This window comes from Macrobrachium rosenbergii, chromosome 54 (genome assembly GCF_040412425.1).
Source record: "Macrobrachium rosenbergii isolate ZJJX-2024 chromosome 54, ASM4041242v1, whole genome shotgun sequence".
Classification (NCBI taxonomy): domain Eukaryota; kingdom Metazoa; phylum Arthropoda; class Malacostraca; order Decapoda; family Palaemonidae; genus Macrobrachium; species Macrobrachium rosenbergii.
This window is the reverse complement of record NC_089794.1, coordinates 26,488,198-26,512,505: the sequence shown is the minus strand read 5'-3', so window position 1 is coordinate 26,512,505 and position 24,308 is coordinate 26,488,198. Positions and strand designations below refer to the sequence as shown.

The 24,308-nt window shown below is 36.8% G+C and overlaps 1 protein-coding gene across 2 annotated transcripts in view; it reads left to right on the top strand.

Moving 5' to 3' along the window:
* The window catches only part of LOC136834897 (death-associated protein kinase 1-like), a 172,980-nt gene that overhangs the window by 74,931 nt on the left and 73,741 nt on the right, over positions 1 to 24,308 (top strand). The window contains exon 1 of one of the 2 annotated variants that reach the window (XM_067097717.1): positions 3,926 to 4,027. The exons of the other annotated variant lie outside the window; for it this stretch is intronic. The gene's annotated coding sequence lies outside the window, so the exon portion shown is untranslated. Of the gene's footprint in view, positions 1 to 3,925; positions 4,028 to 24,308 lie in introns of those variants that run through there. 2 annotated transcript variants of the gene reach the window in all.

The window sequence follows — 24,308 nt, the reverse complement described above, 5'->3', positions numbered from 1 at the left end:
AAGTGACCTAGTATTTTGTCGGGAGAAAATTGTAGGAGTTATTTATTTTTACAAGATTTTAAGTGGTGAGGTTATCGACATTTTATAAACTCCGTAGGTGGGTAGTGTCGTCAGTGCACCTTTTACACTACCTCCTTTCACATTACCTTTCTTCCATCTTGGTATCCACCATCTCCTAACAATTATTTCAAAGTGCAGCTGCTTTGATGTTTTCCTCCTGTTACACCTTTCAAACCTCCTTTACTCTCAATTTCCTTTCCAGGGCTGAATGACCTCATAGGTCCCAGTGCTTGGCCTCTGGCCTAAACTTTATGTTCCATTCCATTTCATAAGTAAGAGTGCTGTTTTATTAGGGTTCTCTATATAGAGAATTTTTAAGGGTATGTTCAGATCTCGTTGTTAGTCTCATTATAGATTCCAGTCAGTTTTGACCAAAAAAAAAAAATGCAGTTGGTTTCAATCAGTGTTGCATAATTTATGATTTTTGTTATTAATTGTTTGTTCTGCTGAGTGATATTGTCTCTAGCTTCCATTCTCTCTCTCTCTCTCTCTCTCTCTCTCTCTCTCTCTCTCTCTCTCTCTCTCTCTCAATTTTCAGTTGGTGATTTTGAAAATATTTTACCCTTCTTTCTCTTTTATCTCTCTTTTGTAACATTTTGCCTGTTGATTGATTTTGAAAAATCTCTCTCTCTCTCTCTCTCTCTCTCTCTCTTTCTCCATTTTCAGTTTGTGATTTTGAAAAAGTTTTACCCTTCTCCTTTTGGTCGGTGATTTTGAAACTTCTCTCTCTCTCTCTCTCTCTCTCTCTCTCTCTCTCTCTCTCTCTCTCTCTCTCTCTCTCTCTCTCTCTCTCCGCTTCACAAGACATGAATCTTCGCGTACATTGAATAATAGCAACAATTCCTCTTAGATATTCAACATTGGCTCTGTATCGCCTCAGGCAGACTGAAATACTCAGCTGTTGACCTTCTAACGCATGTATCCGAGGCTATATTATGAATGGGTGCCCATTTGACCGCCGAGAGGACGCTACATACATCAGTCTGTCGAGAATGTATTGATTGAGCGGAAGAGGCGACTTGGCGCTCTTGGTGAAGTCTGTGGTGTATTATTCACCCCGTTCAAATTGTTATTCAAGGGTTTGTCATGTTGGGTTAATATATGCGGTGCACTGTAGGCATTACTTAAGGTTCTTCGCGGCGTGCGTTTGGGCCCTAGCTGCGATCACTTTCGTTCCTTTTACTGCACCTCCTTTCGTATTCTCTTGCAACTGCTTTGAGGTTTTCCTCCTGTTACACCTTTCAAACCTTCTACTGTCAATTTCCGTTTCAGTGCTGGATGACCTCATAGGTCCCAGTGCTTGGCCTTTGGCCTAAATTCTATATATATTCAATTCAATTCAATATTAACGTGCTTGTTCAGTTAGAAATGGGCGGTTATGTTAATATAAGGTCGAGACGGAAAGTCCCGACCTTAGGACGTTACGTCCCGTCTTATATAGGGGCTAGTTTTGAGAGATTTCGGCTTTACATAAGGAATAATAATTAGCCTGTTAAATTTGTTAATCATAGGTTTTCTCGTTGCGTTAATATTAACGTACCTGTCCCGTTAAAAATGAACAGTGATGTTAAAAGAGGGTCGAGACAGCAAGTCCCGAAGGTAGGACGTTACGTCCCGTCTAATTTAGATACCAGTTGTAATATATTTTCGTGGTCACACGTAAATAATCATATTAATGCATATTTTACACAATATATTGAGATCACTACATATTCCCATTCCCAGACAAGCTCTAGGATTTTCAGGAATGGGGTTGCGATCCCCATACCCTTCCCCCACCACCCACGACGGAAGATGAACGTAACTCCCTCTGACGTCACTTCCTGCAGGATTTTTTTTCTTGGTATTGTTTTGACTCCATTCTCCTCCGAAGGACTCAATTTCCCGTGTCCTTCCTGGGACATTGTTGAGATCCTCCTAACCCCTATTATCCTATCTCCTCCTTTCTCTTCCTCTCTATCTCTTCTTCCTGTTCTTCTTCTTCTTCTTCTTCCTATTCCTTTTTCCGATGGCGCTAATGAGACAGCTTCTTTTGTCCCTCCTCCTCCTCCTCCTCCTCCTCCTCCTCCTCCTCCTCCTCCTCCTCCTCCTCCTCCTCCTCCTCCTCCTCCTCCTCCTCCTCCTCCTCCTCCTCCTCCTCCTCCTCTCTTCTTCTTCTTCTTCTTCTTCTTCTTCTTCTTCTTCTTCTTCTTCTTCTTCTTCTTCTTCTTCTGATTGATAGGACTCTTCCTTAAACTTCCTGATAGAATTCCCATCCTATTTCTTCCTTTGTGATAGGACTCTCTTGCTTAAACTTCCTGACTGATAGGACATCCATCTTATTGCTTCCTATCTGATAGGACTCTCTTCCGTTAACTTCCTGGTTGATAGGATTGCCATCCTATTTCTTACTGTTATAGGACTTTCTTCCATAAACTTCGTGATTGATAGGATTTCCATCCTATTTCTTCCTATCTGAAAGGACTCTCTTCCGTAAACTTCCTGGTTGATAGGATATCCATCCTATTTCTTACTGTTAGAGGACTTTCTTTCATAAACTTCCAGATTGATAGGATTTCCATCCTATTTCTTACTGTGTTATAGGACCTGATTGCTAGGATATCCATCTATGATAAGTTATCCATCCTGTTTCTTACTATGTTCTAGGACTTTCTTTCGTAAACTTCCTTATTGATAGGATTTCCATCCTATTTCTTCCTATCTTATGGGACTATGTTCCGGGACTATGTTCCGTAAACTTCCTGATTTATAGGATATCCATCCTATTTCTTCCTATCTGATAGGACTCTTTCTTAATCTTCCTAATTGATAGGACTCGCTTCCTTAAACTTCTTGATTGATAGGATATCCATCCTATTTCCTCCTATCTGATAAGACTCTCTTCCGTAAACTTCCTGGTTGATAGGATTGCCATCCTATTTCTTCCTTTGTGATAGGACTCTCTTCCGTAAACTTCCGGATTGATAGGATATTCATCCTATTTCTTCTGATCTGCTAGGACTCTTTCCGTAAACTTCCTGATTGATAGGATTTCCATCCAGTTTCTTACTATGTTATAGGATTCTCTTCCATAAACTTCCTGGTTGATAGGATTCCTATTTCTTCGTATCTGATAGGACTCTTTCTTAATCTTCCTAATTGATAGGACTCGCTTCCTTAAACTTCCGGACTGATAGGATATCCATCCTATATATTCCTATCTGATAGGACTCCCTTTCGTAAAATTCCTAATTGTATGATAGGATCTTTTTCATGTAAATTTCATTTATGTATCCTCATCTTGACGAAGTGAGTCTCAGATGGGAAAATATATCATTATTTTTAAGTGGGGGGCGGGGCGTGGAGAAAAAACTTTGGCTAAGCGTTAATTAATTTAAAAAAAAAAGTACTCAAACATCGCCAGGCGATGTGTTGGAAGTTTTTTTTTTTGGGGATGATGAAGGAAGTTTGTGTACTTTTTCTCCCCCGGGGAAATGTTTTAAAGGAAAGTGGGCGTGGTTCTTAGCTATTTTGGCTAAGCGGTTTAAAGTTCGGCTGGTCCTAGAGACACCCTCTCTCTCTCTCTCTCTCTCTCTCTCTCTCTCTCTCTCTCTCTCTCTCTCTCTTATATGGCACATTATACATTTCCTTTTCTCTGCCCTATCAGTTGTGGCACTCTCTCTCTCTCTCTCTCTCTCTCTCTCTCTCTCTCTCTCTCTCTCTGAGTATGTTAGCATGCGTGCAGGTCCTCCTCCTCCTCCTCCTCCTCCTCCTCCTCCTCGGCTCGGCTCGGCAGGCCTCCACCCTCCCCTCCTGCGTGTGACTCTCTCTCTCTCTCTCTCTCTCTCTCTCTCTCTCGCGGCTCCCGTAGTCAGTCAGTACCTCTCGGGAGCCTTTGGGAAGGAGACGGCTCCTCTCTCTCTCTCCCTCGCGCGATTGTGTGTGTGTGTGCTCGAAAACCCCCTTCCATCCTTCCTGCTGGAAGCAGGTCAGAGAGGCGCCCTTTAAGAATCCATTATTTATAACCCTCCCGACGGCGCGTTTTGTGTCCGTGTCTGTGTCCGTGTCCTTGCGTCCGTCACTCGTTCTTTAAAGTGTATGCTGTATATCTCACGAAACTCTTTCTTCTATCTTTCTTTCCTTCCTCCTATTCTCCATTCGTTGTCACCCACCCACACCCAGGCCGTGGTAGGTAGGTAGGTATAGCTAGCTAGCTAGCTAGCAGCCCGTGACAGCTGACAGCTCAGTCTCTCTCTCTCTCTCTCTCTCTCTCTCTCTCTCTCTCTCTCTCTCTCGACGTTCCACCCTCGATAATTCCTTCCCCGAGTTCAGAGAGCTGTCTCGTGCCTCGTCAGCGCCTACGGCAGGCGTGTGTTTGGTGTTGTTATGCGACGGTCGGCGTCTCAGGGACGCCCCTTGATATTCGTGGACTCGTTTGTATACCGGCATCGCTGTGAATGTGTTTTTTTAATGTTTTTGTAACTGTTAACTGCTGCAGCGTCGCCTGCAGGAGTGGCTGTTCACTCCTGCAGCAGCGTCGTTAAAGTTTCACAGCTGCAGACGCTGTGATTGTTTTTTAGTTTCACTGTTGCAGACGCTGTGAATGTTTTTTCAAAGTTTCATTGCTGCAGTCGCTGTGAATATTTTTCAAAGTTTCACTGCTGCAGACGCTGTGAATTTTTTTTTTTAGGTTTCACTGCTGCAGACGCTGTGAATATTTTTCAATGTTTTTTTTTTTAAGTTTCACTGCAGCAGACGCTGTGAATGTTTTTTTTTTCTAAATTTCACTGCTGCAGCGTCGCCTGCAGTAGTGACTGAAAAAGAAGCCAGAATCTATTAGTTGTTTTTGCTGCTAATTCGGGGGCTTATACCCCCACGTAAGAATGGGTAAGAAAAGGGAGAGAGAAAAGGCTGAGAGAGAGAGAGAGAGAGAGAGAGAGAGAGAGAGAGAGAGAGAGATTACTGGCTGGCTCGTATGTGTGGTGTCACGAACGTGCAGTATAGCATTGCATGTTGCGTGCTTGCGATCGAAGGATTGCAAGCAACGTAGAATTATTTTTGCTGCCTGACATTCCTGTGTAGAAGAGTATGTGTGTGTGTGTATGTTGTGTGTGTGTTATGTATGCGTCTGTGTATGTGCGTGTACGTGCTTCAAAAGGGGTACGTGCGTACGGACGGGACGAAGCACGGCCCAAAATAGAGCCGTGCAATAAAAAACATTTTTTTTCTTTATTAACCTGGTTTGACTCTCTCTCTCTCTCTCTCTCTCTCTCTCTCTCTCTCTCTCTCTCTCTCTCTCAGTATTGCATCAAAACAATACAGTGTTTTTTTGCTGTTTTTTTTTTAGCTCAGTTTTATGAGAGGATGAGTGGGCGACGCCTCTGTGAAGTTTTATTCGTGGAGGTGATTCACTTTTATGTCGTGTGTTTTCTAGGCTGGGCTGTGCCATTCACAACACGAACGCACGCACACACATACGCACACACACACACACACATATATATATATATATACATACACATACATACATGCATACATACATACATACATACATACATACAAACACATACATACATACACAATCCCCGTACCGTGAATTTGTCTTATTCTTGAATTCACTTCGTTATATCTTCAAAGCAACATTGATCTCAACCCCTTCCACAGCCAGAGCGGAAGGTCTTCTGTCATTCCCCCTCCCCTCAACCCCCACCCACCCCCAACCCCACAGAGAAGGATTATGCGTTTAATTTATTCTGTTCGTCTGTTCTGTCTGTTATCAGGATTATTTGAAGATTTATGAATGGGGTTTTTTATTTAGATTTTTTTTATAATTATTCACCAGGCACTTGGGAACAATTGGAATTTAGGTCACGGTGGTGTTTTTTTTTTTACAAAGCTTTGTTTATTGTTATTGTCACTGATGGGAATTTAACGACCGTGGCATGTTGTTGCATATATATATATATATATATATATATATATATATATATATATATATATATATATATATATGTCTATCTATCTATATATATATACATATAACTTACATATACTGTATATATATATATATATATATATATATATATATATATATATATCTATATATATATATATATATATATATATATATATATAATATATACATATATATATAAATGCATATATATATACTGTATGTATATATACATATATATATTTATATTATGTATATATATATTTATACGTATGCATATGCATATAATGTATGTATATATATGTATATAATGTCTGTATGTACGTGTATTCTGGAAGTTGCATGCCCACGCGCTCGGCTTTCAATCAGCAATCAAAGCATTACATCAAGTAATGCGTTGTAATTATAATACATTCTTACATTTATAACTAAATCCATTTATCGGCTTAGAATGAGACAAGCTTTCACCGCACGAAGCTTTTTTTAATGCGCTCCTTCCAACGCCAGATAAACGAATCCCTCACTCAGTTCTCACTATCGAACCCTTTTTTTTTTTTTTTTAACCGACCTCATTCTAGAAAGGTAAGCACATTAATTGGTAATGACGTTTGTCCAGCGTTGGCTCCCCGGGATGACGTCACGCGAGCCGATTGGCCATTGGAAATTGCGGCGCTCTGATTGGCCGGCCAGTTTTTCAATCTGGCCGCGTTTCCAAAGGTTTGGTATTGGAAAAATTATATACATTAAGAGGAATTTTAGTTAATGTAAGGCTAAATGTAATTTTTGCTTTATACATTAGGAGGAATCTTAGTTTTCTGTAAGGTTAAATGTAATTTTTGCTTTGTTATTGGAAAGATTACGTACAACAGGAGGAATTGTAGTTTGGTGTAAGGCTAGGTTTAATTTTTGCTTTGTAATTGGAAAAATTACGTACATGAAGAATTTTGGTTTTCTTAAATGGAATTTTTGCTTTTGTTACTGGAAAAATTACATAGCAAGAGGAGAAATTTTAGTTTTCTGTAAGGCTAAATGTAATTTTTGCTTTGTTATTGGAAAAATTACACACATGAAGAATTTTAGTTTTCTGTACGGCTAAATGTAATTTTTGCTTTGTTATTGGAAAAATTACATACATGAAGTTTAGTTTTCTGTAAGGCTAAATGTAATTTTTGCTTTGTTACTGGAAAAAAATACGTACAAAAGAAGGAATTGTAGTTTTCTGTACGGCTAAATGTAATTATTGCTTTTGTCATTGGAAAAAATTACGTACAAAAGAACGAATTTTCGTTTTCTGTAGGCTAAATTTAATCATTGCTTTGTTATTTGAAAAATTTTAAACATGAAGAATTTAAGTTTTCCAGAAGACTCGATTTAATAATGTCTGCTCTGTAGGCCACAGGTGTGAATATATTTCACTTTAGTTTTCTGAAAGATTCTTTTTTAAAAGTCTTTGTGTTGTCAGAGCACAGGTGTGAATGTAGGTCGTTTTTAAAAGCTTGCTTAAATGAAATTGTTGTTGAATGATTGACTTGACTTGTCCGAATAGAGAAATGTATTTTTAGTTTTCTGTAAAAGAAAACTATTGTGCCGCCTTTGTCTGTCCGTCCGCACTTTATTCTGTCCGCACTTTTTTCTGTCCGCAATTTTTTCTGTCCGCACTTTTTCTGTCCGCACTTTTTTCTGTCCGCACTTTTTTTGTCCGCACTTTTTTGTCTGCACTTTTTTTCTATCCGCTCTCAGATCTTAAAATCTACTGAGGCTAGAGGGCTGCAAATTGGTATGTTGATCATCCACCCTCCAGTCATCAAACATACCAAATTGCAGCCCTCCAGCCTCAGTAATTTTGATCTTATTTAAGGTAAAGTTCGCCATAATTGTGCTTCTTGCAACAATATAAGATATGCTACCACCGGTCCGTGGTTAAAGTTTAATGGGCCGCGGCTCATACAGCATTATACCGAGACCACCGAAAGATAGATCCGTTCTCGGTGGCCTTGATTATACGCTGTAGTGGCTGTACAGAAAACTCGATTGCGCCGAAGAAGCTTCGGCGCATTATTTACTTGTTTATTGTGGTCTGTGATTGGTAATTGTCAGTCAGGCGGATTGGTATCGGAAAAATTATATACGAGAGGAATTTAATTTTCTATAAGACTAATTTAATTTCTGCTTTTTGGGGCACAGGTGTGGATGTAGGTCATAAAAGCTCACGTAAATAACATTGTTATTGAATGATTGACTGACTTATCTGAACAAAGAAATTTATTTTTCAATCGTTATTGTAATCTGTGATTGATGATTATCAGTTAGGTGATTTTGGTGATTGATAGACAAACTCCCTGGGTTGTCCTAGTAAATAGGAACCGTTATTGTAATCTGTGATTGATGATTATCAATTAGGCTGATTTTGGTGATTGATAGTTGACCCCCAAGAGTTTTCGGCGGTCGTTATCTAGGACTAATATATTCTGCTTAAAAAGGTAGTTTTTTTTATGGTTGTTATAACCTGTGATTGATAGTTATTAACGTTTGGTATTGCAATACATGATCGAATGATGACAGTGTTATTGACAGTTTATTACGCTCCGTGATTGATTGTGAAAAGGTTTGAGTTAGTGATTTCAATCAAGTTAGTTATCAAATTTATTTGGCTGTAAATGTCCATCACTAAGTTATTTATTTGTCAATATTGGGGTTTTTCTCCGTTATTGCAGTGAACTGTCGACATTGGTGGCCAGTGTCCGTTATTGCAATTGATTAATTTAGGAAAATCGTGGTTATTTTCCATTATTGCAATTAACTGTCGATATTGCTAGTTATTGTCAGTTATTAACTTTCGATGCTAGTTGTTATTACTGTTAATAGTCGTGAATGTTAATTATTATTCAGTTATTGAATTGTGGATATTGGTGATTGTTTTCTGTTGTTGCAGGTAATTAATTGGTGATATTGATCTTGGCTGTTTTTGTGCGCCAGTGCAGTAGGTTAATAATTGATTTTATTTAACAACAGCATTAACATCATATACACTAAAGACCTGTCAGTTAATCTCAAGTTATTAACAAGCCAGTACAAAAATAAAAGTATAGTAGATACCGGTTATTAACGTAAATGATTCAGGTTGCTAAATAACATTAATTAACGTGAATTAATTTCTGCGTATGTTGAACGTTGAGTCGGGAATGTGATTTACGTATTATGTCAAAAAATTACAATTGACATTTTATTTAATTTGGTTATTTTCGTGCACTAGTGCATTGAGTTAATAACTGATGTTTATTTAACAGCATTGGTTATTTAACAACAGCATTAAGACAGCATTTGCTACAGAAAAGCATAACGGAAACAGGTTATTAACAAAAATGGCTACAGTTGCTACATAACATCAATTAACATGGATTAATGGATACAGGTTATTAAAACAAATGATTACAGTTGCTAAATAACGTTAAATAACATGACTCACTTTCTGCGTATGTTGAACGTTGAGTCAGAAATGTGATTTATGTATCATGTCAGCTTCGCTTATAATAACTCACAATTCTAAGAACTGTTTATCAACCCTTGGGAACTTGGGTGTAAAATACTTCTGTCATGAATACAGTGATCTGTGGGTACGTTTATTTTAAAAAAATTTTTTTGTTATGCAAATGTTTTCGTTCGAACAAATATTCACTTTGTCTTTACTTCCTCCAATTTGCTTTTTTGCCCTAATTGGTCGGTAGGTTCGAAGCTTCGTCTGATGGATGGAAATTTCTTGATTTTTTTTTTTTTTTTTTTTTGCTTTTGTTTGTGATCTGGTGTTAGAGTTATTTGCTTTGAGAAATTGTCATTGTTCTCTCTCTCTCTCTCTCTCTCTCTCTCTCTCTCTCTCTCTCTCTCTCTCTCTCTCTCTCTCTCTGTATATATTTTTAGGTTCACTTTTTTTTTAACCATTGTAAGTTTATAGTTACAATCATTCATTTTGATGACTAAATGTTCTTAATATCAAATCTCTCTCTCACTCTCAGGAATATCTCTTTATGGATATATTATCACATTAAATATATATTTAGTATATTTATAAAATGTGTGATTGTTGTGTGTATGTATGGTGGTAACGTTAACTACTTATTTTGAATAACTGTCAAGGGTTCGTGTCCCGACGGGTACTCTCTCATTTATCTCTCTCTATATAAATTCTCTTCGGTGATAATTCTCCATCTGGAGATATATGTATATAGCAATTTTAATTTGATATTATACACAGCTTCATGATTATGTATACATATATATTATATATGCATATGCATGTATATTTATGTACATATTATGTATACGATATGAGAATTATCACCGAATATGTGTTTGTGTGAATTTATATAAGTGATAAATGAATTGATTGATGGCATGGTGGTAACAGTGGTTTACTGGAGTCGCTGAATAGGCCCAATGTCAGGGTTCGTGTCCCTAGGGAAAATTCATTTAAAAATTATATAAATTCCCCTTCGGTGATTTTCTCCAAGAGGAGATATTCCAGAAGTTTATAAAAAAATGATATTAATCGACATTTGTTAGTTTCATGATTATGTATAGTTATATATTATTATGCATATGCATGTATATTTATGTACATATATATTATGTATACTCCTATTTATATTTTTTTTCCTATAATCTGTTTGTGGAATTTTACTCATAGATGCGTAGGGGGCGTGGTAGGACCATCCCTAGTGGTCATGGTCTAAAAAGGTTGAGAACCACTGGTCTAAATATACGCGCAATCTGGGTCACTGCACTTCCGTTTGAAAAAGTTCCTCCCAAAATCAGATTCCATTCCATCAGTTCCGGAGGCCTGAGGGATTTCATCATTCCAGTACATCAGTAACTGTCCCACGAAGGAATATGTTGAATGTGGACTCGAGAAGAAAGTGCCGTGTGTAAAACATTGCGAAGGCGCAATGCGTTACTGCCCTAATACCATTCTCCTTGCGTTTTAATACATTTTTGTCTGTTTGGTAATTTATTAATTTGCGTTTTCTCTTTTTTTTTGAGTGATCTCTTCTCTCTGTATTTCTTAATTCTCTTTTCTGTATTTACCGTATTCTTTGGAAGCTTGAATTTCAAGTCAGTGGCCCTTCTTGGGCTTGTTCCATATGAATAGGTTTCATCTTCTGAATAATAAATAATAATAATAATAATAATAATAATAATAATAATAATAATAATAATAATAATAATAATCTTCGGAAGCTTGAATTTCAAGTTAGTGGCCCCTTTGGTGGGCTTGTTCGATATGAATACAGTAGGTTTCATCTTAATAATAATAATAATAATAATAATAATAATAATCTTCAGGCTTGAATTTCAAGTTAGTGGCCCTGTGGTGGGCTTGTACCATATGAATACAGTAGGTTTCATCTTAATAATAATAATAATAATAATAATAATAATAATAATAATAATCTTCGGAAGCTTGAATTTCAAGTCAGTGGCCCCTTTGGTGGGCTTCTTCCATATGAATAGGGTTCATCTTCTGAATAATAATGAAAATAATAATAATAATATAATAATATAATAATAATAATAATAATAATAAAAATAATAATTATACAAGAGTAATGAGTATTCATGCTTAATAAGCCAGCGTCAGGGGATACCTGCCAGTCAAAAGCTTAATTAGTACGGTGAATACACTAGGAAACAAGTAAAAAAAAGTTTCTTCGGCGCAGTCGAGTTTTCTGTGCAGCGTATAATCAAGGCCACCGAAAATAGATCTATCTTTCGGTGGTCTCGGTATAATGCTGTATGAGCCGCGGCCCATGAAACTTTAACCACGGCCCGGTGGTGACCTGTCCTATATCGTTGCCAGAAGCACGATTATGGCTAACTTTAACCTTAAATAAAATCAAAACTGCTGAGGCTAGAGGGCTGCAATTTGGTATGTTTGATGACTGGAGTGTGGTTAACCAGCATACCAATTTGCAGCCCTCTAGCCTCAGTAGTTTTTAAGATCTGAGGGCGGACTGAGAAAGTGCGGACGGGCAGACAAAGCCGGCGCAATAGTTTTCTTTTCAGAAAACGGAAAAGCAGATTAATTTTTAAAATTGCTACGATAATTTTCAACTCTCTTGTTTAACTTGCCTCTGATTATCACTGCTTTCGTACGCTCTCCTTTATTCCACTCTTCTTCTTCTGTCGAGTTTTGCGTTTTCCACTACAGACACTTTATTTTTACACCTTTCATTCATTCGTAGTCTGTTGATGCTTTGCTTGTTTATTTCTCCTTTATTTGTAGAAATTTAATTTCTTTAAGAGTTTAACTGAGATGTTTATTTTGAAATATGCAATGACATAATAATAATAATAATAATAATAATAATAATAATAATAATAATAATAGTGAATTGGATAAACAACGTTATTCCCTACCAGACAAGATGAATAATAATAATAATAATAATAATAATAATAATAATAATAATAATAATAATAATAATCTGTTGAAAGTTTAAACATTTTTAGTGTATATATTTTGTGAATATCTTGCTTTTATCATTTTTATTCGATTTACTTTAATATATATATATTTGTTTCTGAAATTTATTATTATTATTATTATTATTATTATTATTATTATTATTATTATTATTATTATTATTATTATTCATCTTACCCTTAGTAAATGTTATTATTATTGTTATTATTATTAGTATAATTATTATTATTATTGTTAATATTATCATTATATTCATCTTACCCTTAGTAAATATTATTATTATTATTATTATTATTATTATTATTATTATTATTATTCATCTTTGTTAGTGGATGTTTTTTCCAATTTAGTATAATAATAATAATAATTATCATCATCATCATCATCTTCATCTTAGTGTCGAGACCTCGATTTTATTGGACTGGTGTAGACCCCCAGCTGGTTTTTTCTTGATAATCATTCAGGTGACCTTGACCTAGTTATGAAGGTCGCGCATCACTTACAAAAAGGCCACAGTTATGACATTAGATAACTTTTTGTGTGAAACTTTTATCGTAAGCTGTTACTTTTTTGTGTAAACCTTTTTATTAGACATTATTATTTATTATTATTATTATTATTATTATTATTATTATTATTATTATTATTATTATTATTATTATTATTTTGAACTACAGCTAGAAATTCTTTTGTCAAATTAAAAGGTTTGTGTTGAGTGTATTTGATGACTTTGTATTGTATTCAAATTGACTTCAGATTCATATAGGGTTTTAATATACGTACTTTGATTACAAATTATTATTATTATTATTATTATTATTATTATTATTATTATTATTTATCTTATCTCGTAATGAATAGTGTAGTTTTGTTTTTACGATTTATTTATTATTATTATTATTATTATTATTATTATTATTATTATTATTATTATTTATCTTACTCTCGTAATGAATAGTGTAGTTTTGTTTTTACGATTCATTATTATTATTATTATTATTATTATTATTATTATTATTATTATTATTATTATTATTATTATTATTATTCCATTCTGAGCTCTGAACTCATGCTGCCTCTCTGAGTTTCTGTGACGTGAAGCAAAATATCTTGGACTCAATCCCCCTCTCACCCCTCTCTCTCTCTCACTCTCCTCTCTCTCTCTCTCTCTCTCTCTCCTTCCCCTCTCTCTCTCTCTCTCCTCCCCTCCCCCCTCTCTGTCTGCTCTGGCTCCATTGTGCTTTTGTTGCCTTGAGAATGCTTCGCAATGCCAGAGAAATCATGCAAAAGTGGACGAGTGCTCTCTCTCCCTCTCTCTCTCTGTTTGTAAATGTGTGTTTGTGCACTCAGCCTTGGAGAAGGGTTAGTGGAGGGGGGGGGATGTGGTTTGGTGGTGGCTGGGTGGGTAAGTCAGCACTTACAGTCACTCATCGATTCGGCCGTCCGTTCTGGGCTATTTGTGCTCGTCGACTGTGGCCAGTCTTATTCTCTCTCTCTCTCTCTCTCTCTCTCTCTCTCTCTCTAGATTTCTTTTTCCCTGTTACTGCTTTTGTAGTTCTGGATGAATTCTCTCTCTCTCTCTCTCTCTCTCTAGATTTCCTTTTCCCTATCCTAATTACTTTTGTGGTTTTTATTCTCTATCCTCTCTTTCTTTATGGCTTTTCTTTAGCCTCATGTCTTGTAGTTTATGAATCCTTTCCTCTCTCTCTCTCTCTCTCTCTCTCTCTCTCTCTCTCTCTCTCTCTCTCTCTCTCTCTCTTCTCTCTCTCTCTCGTTAATTAGTGCTTTTGAAAGTGGTTTTACATTCCTGCCTCTCTTTTTTCCTCTCATTTTTCAAATGATACTTTTGGAAAAATGGTTTGACCTCCTCTCTCTCTCTCTCTCTCTCTCTCTCTCTCTCTCTCTCTCTCTCTCCCATGTCCATCCTTCCTTGCTTCCGCCTCGCTTTCGTCTTTCATTGTGGGGAAGGGGGTGGGGGGGTCTCCGTTTTCTTTCATGGGTTGGGTGGGGGATTTAGTAGAGATTATTTTGGGGAGGGGTGGGAGAGCCATGTCCTTTGTTGATACGTGCACGCCGTCTTTTGTTAATGGTCCTCCTCCTCCTCCTCCTCCTCCTCCTCCTCCTCCTCCTCCTCCTCCTCCTCCTCCTCCTCCTCCTCCTCCTCCTCCTCCTCCTCTTCTGGCAAGACTCTTGTCTGAAAGATTCCTTTGAATGGAAAGTTGTGGCACTGTTTGTTGACTGTCATGACCTCCTGTTGTTGTTGTTGTTTGTCCAGAGAGAGAGAGAGAGAGAGAATTCATCCTGGACTACAAAAGTAATGAGGACAAAGAAAAAGAAATCTACAGAGAAAGAGAGAGAGAGAAAATCCATCCTGGACTACAAAATTAAAGAGGATAAAGAAAAAGAAATCTACCGAGAGAGAGAGAGAGAGAGAGAGAGAGAGAGAGAGAGAGTAGGCTAGGAGGCTGAAATGCATATGCTTTCATTTTCATTTTTCATTTTTCTTTCAGAAATGTGCAAAACCCATTTATTTTTATTTATTTGATTTTTTTATTCATTTTACTTTCCTTTTTACTTTCCTTTTACTTTCTCTTAGAAGGATGTTTCCTAAAATTGTTGACCTTTCTGGAATGAGGTTGCTAGCCCTATACCCTTCTACACCCAAAGTTTCGACACTACAGTCGACTAACTATCACATGCGTCACTCAGTACCTGAGTTTGATCTGGGATCTTTGGCGGTCAAATCGACATCAATGTCATTTGTCAATTTTCACTTTTAAATTGAGCTTGTCAAATTGAATATGTACAAAATTTTATTGAATTACGGAATATCAAATTATGAAATGGGTCGAATGAATAACATAATTTCACAATATTATATGTATATATAAATATATATCTATCTATCTATATATATACTATATATATATATATATATATATATTTATATATATAATATATATATATATATATATATATATATATATATATATATATATATATATATATATATATATATATATATATATATATATTTTATATATACATATATATATATTTGCACACACATATATATATATATTTATTTATTTATTTATTTATTTATTTATATATACGTATACTATACACGTTGTGAAATTGTGAAATATTGTGAAATTACTGAACATTACGAACTTATCAAATTGGGAAAACCATATTACAATGCACGAACAATTTGAAACAGGTTCAGGTGTGCTAGGAAGGGAGGCCAGACGTTCATTCCTCACCTCTCCGCAGTGCCAAGTTTAGGGAGGAATCCCGGGAATGAGTGCCAGTAGGGTGCCAAAGATTCTGTTTGTTTCTTTGAACGGTTTGATTATATCTGCATCGTCTGAGATTATATTATGTTTGTTGCTTGTTAGTGAAGTCTGTGCCCTTTTGATTGGTTGGTTAAAAGTTTTTTTTTGGGGCCGGGGCGGAGAGGGGGGAGAATCTCAATTGAAACTTTCTGAGCTTTCTTTTTTATGAGAGAATTCCTGAAAGCTTTTTTGCTTTATGAGAACCTTTCTGAAACCTTTTTTTATGACAGAAACTTTCTGAAAGCTCTATGCCTTATGAGAAACTTTCTGAAAGTTTTCTTTATGGGAGAAGCATTCTGAAAGCTTTCTTTATGAGAGAAACTTTCTGAAAGTTTTCTTCATTATGAGAGAAACTTTCTTAAAGCTTTATTAGAGAAACTTTCTGGAAGCTTTCTTTATGAGAGAAACTTTCTGAAAGCTTTCATTATGAGAAAAACTTTCTGAAAGCTTTCTTTATTAGAGAAACTTTCTGAAAGCTTTTATTATGAGAGAAACTTTCCGAAAGCTTCCATTATGAGAGAAGCATTCTGAAAGCTTGCCTTATGATAGGAACTTTCTGAAAGTTTTCTTCATTATGAAGAACGTTGTAAAATAAACTGAAAACTGAAAACTTTCGTTTTGATGAGAAACTTTCTTAAAAACTTTCTTTTTTATAGAATGTCCTGAGAGACTTTCTCCTGCATGGGAACCTTTCTGAACATAAAAAAAAACTTCGTGGTATAAAACATTAAAAAAAAATTCGTTGAGTATAAAATCTTTCCGGATTTTTTCTTTATGGAGAACCGTTGGAAAACTTTTCTCGTCAGTGAGGAAAGTTCTGTTCTGAAAACTTTCCTTATTTATGAAGAACATTTTGAAGAACTTCCTGAAAATAATCTTGAAGTGAAACTTTCAAAATATTTCCTACCGACAACTTTTTAGTTTTCTGCAAAAGAAAACTATTGTGCCGGCTTTGTCTGTCCGTGTACACTTTATTCTGTCCGAACTTTTTCTGTCCGCCCTCAGATCTTAAAAACTACAGAGGCTAGAGGGCTGCAAATTGGTATGTTGATCATCCACCCTCCAATCATCAAACATATCAAATTGCAGCCCTCTAGCCTCAGTAGTTTTGATTTTATTTAGGGTTAAAGTTAGCCATGATCGTGCTTCTGGCAACGATATAGGATAGGCCACCACCGGGCCGTGGTTAAAGTTTCATGGGCCGCGGCTCATACAGCATTATACCGAAACCACCCAAAGATACATCTAATTTCGGTGGCCTTGATTATACGCTGTAGCGGCTGTGCAGAAAGCTCGATTGCGCCGAAGAAACTTCGGTGCATTTTGTAGTTGTTTTCTGTAAGAAACTGTTTGAAAATTATGTGCTCTTATCAGATTACTGAAAATTTTAGGTCTGCGTAAGAAACTTTTTGAGAAACTTTATTTTTCATGAAAAGGTTCCAAAACGTTTTCTTTCTGTAAGCAAACTTTTCTTAAAAAAATGAAAGTTTCTGATGATACTTTCTTGTGTGTGAGAAAGTTTCTTCAAAACAAAACTATTTTTCCTCGAAAAAGTTCCAAAACTTTCATAAAAGTTTGTGTGAGAGTTTCAGAAAAAACTTCGTTCACGAGAAAGTTTCAGTAGAACTTTCTTCTGTTTTAAGAATATTCTGAAAGAAATTTTGTTCTGTTTAAGAAAGTTTTTCATTTCCCAAACACTTTCATTTCTATGAAGAATGTTCTAAAAAACTTTTACTGTGTGAAAAAGTTTCACAAAAGTCTCTCTCTCTCTCTCTCTCTCTCTCTCTCTCTCTCTCTCTCTCTCTCTCTCTCTCTCTCTCTCTCTCTCTCTCTCAGGCAAAACTGTCATCCCCATGCTCTCATTCACCTTGGCTAGAAAAACATTCTCTCTCTCTCTCTCTCTCTCTCTCTCTCTCTCTCTCTCTCTCTCTGGCAAAACAGTCATCTCTGCTCTCACTCACTTTGGCTAAAAAAATATTCTGTCTCTCTCTCTCTCTCTCTCTCTCTCTCTCTCCCCATCAAAACATATTAGGCCTCTTTGTTGTCATTTTCATCCTTCACCTCTCACGCCCTCTGCAAGAGGAGGAGGAGGAGGAGGAGGAGGAGGAGGAGGAGGAGGAGGAGGAGGAGGAGGAGGAGGAGGAGGAGGAGGAGGAGGAGGAGGAGGAGGAGGACCACCCTCCATTAGCGAAATATCCCCGGAAATCGTGTAGGATCCTGATCTTTGAAATCTGTGGGTCCTTCCTCATCTTTTGCCAGCCAATCAGACCCGCTGGCAATATAGGTCCGTTTATAGTATAGCATGAGAGAGAGAGAGAGAGAGAGAGAGAGAGAGAGAGAGAGAGAGATGTATTAGATCTTGGGAACTACAGCTCACAGAATTTCTTATCATGATTGATCTTTTGAGACCTTGCAAGGTGTGAATTGGTTGCCACTGGCAAAAGAAAAAGTTATTTAGTTCTTTTAATGTTTTGCAGTTTGAAGATTTTATGTTGTTATATATATATATATATATATATATATATATATATATATATATATATATATATATATATATATATATATATATATATATATATATATATATATATATATATATATATATATATATATATATATATATATATATATATATATATAGTATAAATGTGTGTGTGTATAAATTCCTGGTTATTAAGTTACTAGATATTTTTAAATCATATAATAAGTCTTAAAGTGCCCTTGTTAATAATTGTAAATTTCGTTTGTCGACACGCAAAGTTTGTTGATTTTTATCAATTAGTAATCTTAAGCAGACTCTTGCTTCTTCTAAACATAGCTGTTGCGTGTGCCAGTTCGCATAAACCTTTAAATCAATTGAATGTTGCCCATTCAGTAAGGAATTTGGTCCACGTCCCTCTAAATATATAATAAAGTTTTTTCCTTCTGCGTGGCGTAAATATCGTCAACTGATACCGCTGAGTCGGACCGTGATTGGCTGAAGCTCGTGCTAAGCACACGCCATTGGTTACAATGATATCGACTGGGGATATATACCGTCCGCTCAAAGAAAATAGATTGTAGTGCCTGCTATTGATGTTGCAGCGTGTCAGCATCTATATTCCGTACAAGAGACGTGACGTCACGTAACCCAGGACCGAGGGGAAGGTACATTGTTCCCCAATTTGTTTGTGATGCCAGTTTTAATAGCCACAAATCAGTCAGTCAGTCCATAATTTGTATTACATTGAAACAACAAACAAACATAGATTTATAAGCAACAAACAAACAGATTTTGAAACAACAAACAAACATAGATTTTGAAACAAGTAAACATAGATTTTGAAACAACAAACAAACATAGATTTTGAAACAACAAACAGACGAACAAACGAAGTGGGCGGATACGCCACAGCAAAGACTTAATTGAATGTCCGCGTTTGTGTTTTTGCAGTTGGTGAGTTCCTACCTGCGATTCAATTTTATCTCTCTCTCTCTCTCTCTCTCTCTCTCTCTCTCTCTCTCTCTCTCTCTCTCTCATTTTTCAGTTGGTGTTTTTGAAAATTTTTATCTCACTCATTTTCCAGTTGGTACTTTTGGAAAAAGTCTCTCTCTCTCTCTCTCTCTCTCTCTCTCTCTCTCTCTCTCTCTCTCTCTCTCTCTCTCTCTCTCTCTCTCTCTCTCTCAATTTTCAATTTGTGCTTTTTGGAAATGGTTTAACATTCTCTCTCTCATTTTTCAAATGGTGATTTCGGGAAAAAGTCTCTCTCTCTCTCTCTCTCTCTCTCTCTCTCTCTCTCTCTCTCTCTCTCTCTCTCTCTCTCTCTAATCGAGCAGCGTCGTCGCCGTGCGTCCTAGCTGGAATGCAGAGGCAATTGACGGCGATGTGGGCTGTAGGCCCCTGTGTTTTTGCCTCGCCATAAAATTGCATTCCTGCCAGGACAGTGGTGCCAAGCTCTGAATGGACACTGGCACCGAATGACAGTTATTGTCGTGGGTGGGAGTCTCCCCCCCTAACCCCCACTACTCACACACACACACCCACACACTTATCTCCCATCCCATTCTACAACCTCCATCTCGTTAAATATCATTCATTTTTTCCCGGTCGGTTTTAATAACAAAATAATAAAATGATGTCAGTTATTGTCGTGGATGGGAGTCCTCCCTGACCCACCCTCTCCCCCCCCCCACTACACACACACAGACACATCTCCCCATCCCATTCTACAACCTCCATCTCGTTAAATACCACTTCAGTGCCTTTGTGACTGGTTTTAATAAAATGGTAAAATTTGCAATTGAGTTGCATCTCTCTGGTTTGGGTGGACTGCGAGATGAGTTTTTTTTTTATTTGGCGTGAGGTGGTTACTTTTTGGGGGGTGGGTGTTTGTGTGGGTTTGTGTTGTGTATGTTTGTGTATGTGTGTGTGTATGTTTTTGAACTGTGTATGTTTTTGAACTATGTATGTTTATAAAGGCATGTGTGTACACCATACGTATTTTTTTTGTTTGTGCTTGTACGTGTAATGATGTCAAACAAACACACATATATATGTGTGTAAGTATGTATGTATGTATGTATGTGTGTGTGTGTGTAAGGGAGAGAGAGAGAGAAAGAAAGAAAGAGAGAGAGGTGCCATTTGACAATCTTCTGTATCAGTAGGCGACGTTCAAGTGACTTCACATTGAACATAATTACAAAAATGAAAATCCAGTATTTTAATTTTAGTTTTCTGAAAAGAAAACTATTGTGCCGGCTTTGTCTGTCCGTCCGCACTTTTTTCTATCCCCCCCTCAGACCTTAAAAACCACTGAGGCTAGAGGGCTGCAAATTGCTATGTTGATCATCCACCTTCCAATCATCAAACATACGAAGTTGCAGCCCTCTAGCCTCAGTAGTTTTTATTTTATTTAAGGTTAAATTTAGCCATAATCGTCCTCCTGGCAACGATATAGGAAGGCCACCACCGGCCCGTGATTAAAGTTTCATGGGCCGCGACTCATACAGCATTATACAGAGACCACCGAAAGATAGCTCTATTTTCGGTGGCCTTAATTATACACCGTACAGAAAACTCGATTGCGTTGAAAAATTTCTGGCTTATTTTTATTTTATATTATCATTATTCTACTCAGTGTTCTTCCTTTTCGTTAAGACGATCCTCAGCCCTTAATGGACTTCCCTCTACTCCCATCTACCCCCATCTACACCCATCTACCCCCATCTACCCCAGCGAGCTATACACCCACTTGATAGCAGCATTTATAAGATGTCGGGTCGACCAGACGCTAAATGGACTTCTATGTTGTTGTTGTTATAATAACAACTTCTCTACTACAAACCCCCACTAGACCTTTTTCAGTTGAGGGTGGGAAACCTCTCTCTCTCTCTCTCTCTCTCTCTCTCTCTCTCTCTCTCTCTCTCTCTCTCTCTCTCTCTCTCTAGTAGCCACGACCGCTGTTACGGTGTTGGTTACCCGATGCTTCTGAAATCGATTTAGAAATGCCAGAGAGAGAGAGAGAGAGAGAGAGAGAGAGAGAGAGAGAGAGAGAGAGAGAGAGAGAGAGAGAGATGAAAATGACAACAAAGAGGCCTAATATATTTTGACGGAGAGAGAGAGAGAGAGAGAGAGAGAGAGAGAGAGCCTAATATCTTTTGAGAGAGAGAGAGAAATGAAATGACAACAAAGAAGCCTAATATATTTTGACGGGAGAGAGAGAGAGAGAGAGAAAGAGAGAGCAAAGAGAGAGAGAGAGAGAGAGAGAGAGAGAGAGGAGAGTGTGTTTTATATAATGCTCTAATACCTTTAGCTTAAACGATACAATAGCAGGATAGATCTTTATGATACGCGCTTGCGCGCACCCAGATGACTTCTGACAGCGTTCTTACCCGCACACAGTTATGCGCGCGCTCACAAACTCACACACACACACACACACACACACACACAAACACAAATATACATTGTAATGGCAGGAATGACATCTTAAATATGCACTTTATAGATGTTATTTTACTGTACCTCCTTTCATATTCTCTTTCTTCCATCTTACTATCCACCCTCTCCTAACAATTGTTTCATAGTGCAACTACTAAAGGTTTTCCTCCTGTTAAACCTTTCAAACCTCTTTTACTCTCAACTTTCCTTTCAGTTCCGAATGACCTCATAAGTCCCAGCGCTAGGCCTTTGGCCTGAATTCTACGTTCCATTCTGCTTCACGTAGCGATCAGAACTTGGGAAAATATCTGAATAAATTGTAATTGAGCTTTCTAGTTTTACAAGTAAAAAATGCGCGAAGTTTTCTGTACAGCCGCTACAGCGTATAATCAAGGCCACCGAAAGTAGATCTATCTTTCGGTGGTCTCGGTGTAATACTGTATGAGCCGCGGCCCATGAAACTTTAACCACGACCCGGTGGTGGCCTATATCGTTAGCTGAAGCACGATTATGGCTCACCTTAACCTCATATCAAATAAAAACTGCTGAGGCTAGAGGGCTGCAATTTTATGTTTGATGACTGGAGGGTGGATGATCAACGTACCAATTTGCAGCCCTCTAGCCTCAGGGCGGACGGACAGACGAATAGGCATCTCAGTCTCAGTAGTCTTCTCTTACAGAAAACTAAAATCTGATGACACACTTCAGCATCTAATCCCTTGAAAGGCTTTCGGTCCCAGCACAGAAGAAGTAAAAACTAAGCCCTCCTTCAATCCGTCCAAAGCGGGCAACGGATCAAGGAACGGGAAAATAATCCCTGGGACGTTCTCAGAAGTCACGCTTGGCAAACCTCTCTTGTTTTCGTCGCGTGTCGATTGTTTGGTTTGGTCTTCCTCACTCACTCACCGGATGTTGACGCCGCGTCTTCTGGTGGAGCGGCGTTTGTTGACGGTTGATTGATTGATTGGTTTATGGCTACTAAAACTTGGCGGCGTCACAGCTGTTTGTTTACGAGGAGGAAGTCTTTGTGAGATTCTTTTGCTTAATTCGTTGATTGTATGTTATTTTTTTATCATGGTTTTGGTCAGTATTTTATGTTAGTGTTCTTAATAATAATAATAATAATAATAATAATAAAAATAATAATAATAATAATGATAATAATAATAATAATAATAATAATAATAATAATAATAATAATTCTCAGCTTTCATATATATATATATATATATATATATATATATATATATATATATATTATATATATATATATATATATATATATATATATATATATATATATATATATATATATATATATATATATATATATTTATAGTCAATATATACTTCACTTGCACCATTGTGGATTTCTTCACCTATAATAATAATAATAATAATAATAATAATAATAATAATAATAATAATAATAATAATAATAATAATAATAATGACATTTGGTAATATACTTGGAAATAGCCTAAGTCGGTGTTAGCATATCGACTTGACATATTTTATTTTAAAGGTCGTGTACCCCCCCCCCCCTCTCCCCTGTCCTCTTTCCTAAATTGGGACAGGATGTACCCTTCAGGGCCTTTGCACAGAGAGAGAGAGAGAGAGAGAGAGAGAGAGAGAGAGAGAATATCAGCAGCTAATCCTACCGAAGTGTGAAAAGAGATATAAATTTGAAAAGAGATAGCAGCTAATTTCAAGTGTGAAAAGAGAGAGAGAGAGAGAGAGAGAGAGAGAGAGAGAGAGAGAGAGAGAGAGAGAGAGAATATGAATATCAGCAGCTAATCCTACCGAAGTGTAAAGAGAGATATAAATTTCAACACACACAAACACACACACAAGACACGCGTAACCTATATACCTAGTTCTGTCATTCATTTTTTCTTTCTAAGTTAAGAATGCATTTCGAACGAAGGTGACTGCCGTGGACCACATCGATAGACAGACGACTGCTGACGTATCTGGGTCACGTGATTCCGAGTGTCATTGTAGCAGTAAGAGTAGTAGACAACGGTCGTGCATTTATTATTATTATTATTATTATTATTATTATTATTATTATTGGAGGAACAAATCCACAATTATGTATGGGTACATGTATTTAAAAATCTCTCTCTCTCTCTCTCTCTCTCTCTCTCTCTCTCTCTCTCTCTCTCTATATATATATATATATATATATATATATATATATATATATATATATATATATATATATATATATATATGTATATATTATATAATGTACAGTTTTATATGCATACATATATGTATATATTATATATTTCATATATATATTTAGTTAATATTGCATCCTTTCATCCTTTCCATCATTTAATACATTATATAAGTCTCTCTCTCTCTCTCTCTCTCTCTCTCTCTCTCTCTCTCTCTCTCTCTCTCTCTCTCTCTCTCTCTCTCTCTCTCTCTCTCTTATTAGAGAGCTATAAAGCGTAATTGGAAGGAGCATTAGTAGATTCCAAATAGATTCGTGCAACCTTCCAACAACTCTCTCTCTCTCTCTCTCTCTCTCTCTCTCTCTCTCTCTCTCTCTCTCTCTCTCTCTCTCGT